This window comes from Clytia hemisphaerica, unplaced genomic scaffold (assembly GCF_902728285.1).
Source record: "Clytia hemisphaerica strain Z4C2 unplaced genomic scaffold, Clytia hemisphaerica genome assembly, whole genome shotgun sequence".
Lineage (NCBI taxonomy): Eukaryota > Metazoa > Cnidaria > Hydrozoa > Leptothecata > Clytiidae > Clytia > Clytia hemisphaerica.
Window position 1 is genome coordinate 730,882 of NW_027104433.1, and position 4,572 is coordinate 735,453.

The window sequence follows — 4,572 nt, forward strand, 5'->3', positions numbered from 1 at the left end:
ATTTTTTTCCAGGAGCATAATAATATTTCTAGAGAACAGATATATACATTTTCCAGGAGTCCCATTTTTTCCCAGAACAGATGATATAATCCAGGATACCATAGGCGAAGCGAGATACCCTGCAAAATTTATGAGGGAGTGCAGACGTTTATGACATATTCATTATCTTTTGATAAAACAAAGGAAAGACAATAATTACAGTGTCGTAAAAACCGCTCTCATCCATAAATTTTGCAGGGTATCTCGCCGATCTCGCTACGCCTATGCAGAACAGACGATAGAACAGATAGTTTTTTCCAGGAGAAAGGGACCTCAAGAACAGATATTTCATTTCCGATCATGATTGTTTATAGCCAGTACCTTCCCACAAACCAAACTTTTTCTTTGTTTTATGGTCAGTTACACTTTGAAGCGTTTGTCGAAAGTTATCGCACTGTGGTGGAGGGTGACGTCGATTCCGTGTGGAGTGCATAAAGGCGGGGAAAACACGGAACTCGAAAGCAAAGACTGGAATGGACGACCGAATAGAATTTCTTGGTTGAGAGGTTGCGCGTCGATGTCAAATCTAGTCTTAATTTTAGAGTTCCGTGCATAAAATCAAAACAAAAGAATCCTCGGGATCGGGGTAAAGTTTTGGCGAGCTAAAAATGCTTGTTTTTCAAAACGAGAATATTTTGATACACCCCTTTATAACGAAAGAACTATAGAAGCAAAAAAGTCTCCAAGCAGCTCCAATTAATGGTATTGTCAATAGGCTCTTAATTTAATGAAAAAGGAAACCCCCTTCTTCAAAAGGTTTTCTTCCTTGCAGAGAAACCACCAACATAAAAAAACTCTCAACACTAGCCATAGCCAGTCTTTGAAACAGGAATGTAAAATAATGAGGATTCCAAGACTAGTATTTGATGGAATAAGTCGATCTCGTACATTTCCAAGATACAGAGGTACAAAATAAAAATAAATATTTGCTACATCATTATTTACTTAAAAAAATTATCAAAGTTTTTATAAAAGTTGTAATAAAATTATGACCATGACTGTAAAATCTTAAAAGGAAAGTCAGATAAAAATAGCAAAATTTAGGTAGATTCCTCCCACAGTTCGAAGCAAAACCTCCAAATTTTACTGGCTATCTAGTTTCCAAAGTTGAGGAATTTGAAAGTTTTTAAAATCTTCACTCGAAATTAATTGGTAGTAAACCTTTAAACTCTAATTATACAGAACAAAACTTTTCATATAAAAATATAGAAAATCTGCCATTGTATCAACTTCAGCGCATAAGTTTTAAATCAAAATCAAAAAAATAGTGTCAAGATTTGCCAATGACAATGGTCACTGGTGCTGAGAGCTGAAGAAAATCATTTCCACACGACCCAGCAACATTCATTAAATTCTTTCGAATCGAATACAATCAAATTTCAGTTTACTTTCAATCGTATGTCAATTTACATTCTACAATTCAATTTATGTCAAATTTTCAAACAAGCGATCACAAACCACGTCTATGGTGGCCGAGCTTTGTCAAGTACAAAAATAAAAAAAAAACAATAAAAAAAGTTTAAAAAAAGTAAAAAAAAGAAACTTTATTTTTTTTGGAAAACGAAATTTTGTTTTGTCTCAGCCGAGCGTTGTCACATAGAAAAACAAAAAAACTCACGCCGCCCTCCTTCACCACCCTCCGTGAAAACACGATTTTTCTCGTGGCCGAGAACATTCACGCCAACTTAGAACTCAAATCTCCTCAGGCATTTCCTCCAAGGCCGCCTCCGCCCCTACATAGTGCAATGGCCGAGCATCTTCAAAATACTTCGAACCCAGACCTCCGTCATTTTCCCGCAAAAACATTATACATGGTTCCTTTCACGTCCGAAAATAACCTTTTCCTGAAAATATAGGCCCTGGAATGGTAGGAAAGGCCAGATGTCAGTCTCATTTTTTTACATATTCTGTACTTAAAAATAAAGAAACAGTCGTAAAATGTCATCTGTTGATGGAAATGACCTGAAATCTTTTACAGTTGTTCCCTTAATGCCAATGATTAGTTGGCTAGAGAAGATCAACCAATATTTTGACAAAAATTAACCTTTAGAGCCCTTAAGTGGGCCTGATTTAGCATTTTAAGAGGGAAAAAACAACCAAGTTAAGCAAATTTTGAATCGATCATATCTTTAAGAGACTTCAAAAACCCACTGAGATTTTTTGAGGCTATAAACTAGACCTACTAAGGAAGCCTTGCTGAAAGTTTCAAAAAAATTTGTTGTTGCAGCAAAAAGATACGCCATCTTGAATTTCGCTCCAGATCTGCCAAAATAGCAATTTTTTCGGCCATTTTTGACGGTTACGCAAAGATGGAAATCCTGAAAATGTTATTTTTGTGGCAAAACCCACCAGTAACCACTCCAGGTCAAATGTTTTTCAAAAAGTCTCAAGGACCATCAGCAGACAGCTAAAAGTGCTTCCAAACCCAGATTACGCAAAGTCTGAAGCCCTCTACAGGAGGTGCTAAAGATTTTTGGGGAAAATTTTGGAGACTCAATTTGATTTTTTCTGATTCCCTACAAAAAGTTCTTGAAATCCACTGTAAATCAGCTTTCTAATGTACTTGAATAAAAATTCGTTGGCTTTCAAAATCTGCTCCTCACCAGAGCTCATGAAATTTAGGGGTCAATTTTCGCTTAGTAGCCTATCTTTGAGACGCTGTATCTTCAAAACTACGTGAGATATCAAGGTGAAATTTTCAGGGTCTTATTTTCTTGTGTGATAGATCATTTGGTCAAAATTTCATCAAAATCCAAGAGGATGAGGTATCACACTTTCTTTATTCTGAAGATTTTTAAAAAAAATGGCTCTTAAGCTCAAAATTTCCCAATTTTTAACTATAAATTCAGTGAATTTTGAGTATTAGTATAGCTAGACCATTTTAATAATTATCCAGGCTCGACTAATCGAGCTCCTAGTTCTGTTAGATTAGTTTCCATTACCGAACTTATAATCGAATTTTAATTGATCGATTGGTTTGATTTTAGTCGGGCCTGGAATTATTGACTCCAGAATCAGAAAAACAACAATATGAACAATGATACAGCCATGCATCACACAGTAATTATACATGACTGTGCATCATTGGGCCATTCCAGTTTTTATTCGTTACCCCCCAATGGACGACATGGAATTTCCGTAGCAAATTGCTTTCAAGAAAGTCCGGAATTTCCGTAACAAATTTACAAAATACCTATCAAAACAGTGGAATTCCGTTACTGTAACCTAAAAAAATCATGGAATTCCAATACTTTAATGCAAAATTAAGTAAAATTCATGGAATTCCGATACTTTCTCTTTAAAGTTTGCCTGGAATTCCGTGCCAAAATTTATTTCAAAAATTGATGTCATCCATTACATTAGGGGGTAATTTTTTTTTTCTGGAATGGCCCATTGTTTTTCTGCTGGAGTCCATGATTATTCACAACACAACAGGGTGTCAGGATGTCCCCTTTAAAAAAATGGTCTATTTGGCTGGAGGGCAGGTTTTCAAATATCCAAAAGTTCCTTCGGCGGGGGCAGCCATGACAAGTTCTGAAACCTTATAGAAGAATAATTAGGTTTATTTTCTGACCTTTGTAAAATCTCTTGTATATAAAGAGCAATATCTAGTTCGATTGTCAAACTAATAATGTTGCCTGGTTTAAGTTTCCTTTTTAGGATTTATTTTTAAAATGAGCAAACGTAATAATAACAAAGCTGTATTCAAGAACTACCAAAAAGACATGTCTGCTAAAAGACAAAGGAATCATATTGTTGAAAGTGATGTTCCAAGTGAATTGACAGTTCAGAACTGTGATCCTATTGCAACAGGCAAAAAAAGAAAAGTTTTTGAACCTTTAGATGCGAGGGTTTATGTATCATTTGCTGAATACGATGAACTGAGCATAAAAAACATCAAATCTGCATGCGAAAAGCATTTTAATAAGCGCCGGGTACTTGTGACGTTCTTGTTGATACTGAAGGGCCATCTGCCCAAAGGTATGATCAAATCAAGAAAAAGGTATATATAACCGCTTTTTAAGCAATGGAAAATCTTCTTCAGATTCGATAACACCACAGAGAGTTCAAGCCCCACCTCCCAAAGTTAAGCACGAAATGGCACAACCTGGAGACAACTCTATTCCTCATTCTGAGTTTGCTAAATCGATTTGTATTAGCGATTTGATGAAAGCAGGAAAGCTACAAAAACTTGAAAAGCCAAGCAAATTGGAACTGCAAGAATTTGATTTAGAAATTGGAAATTGGAAATTGTACAAAGACATTGAGTTGTATGTCGACAAAGAACCGTTTGCTTATGGTGGTTTCAGAGCTGCTCACAAAGCCCAAGAACGTCTTACAAAGAAGACCTATGTTGTTAAAAAGTATTTGAAAACTGCTGCCAAAAAGATGGAAACACTAGACATTGAGATAACCAATCACGCGAAAAAACAGTGCCAAATGCACACCGTGGCACGTAATGGACAATCTCAAATCAATGTCGCCTAAGAAAAAGTTAATTTTTTTGAGGAAAAAGTGGAAAATTTACATAAA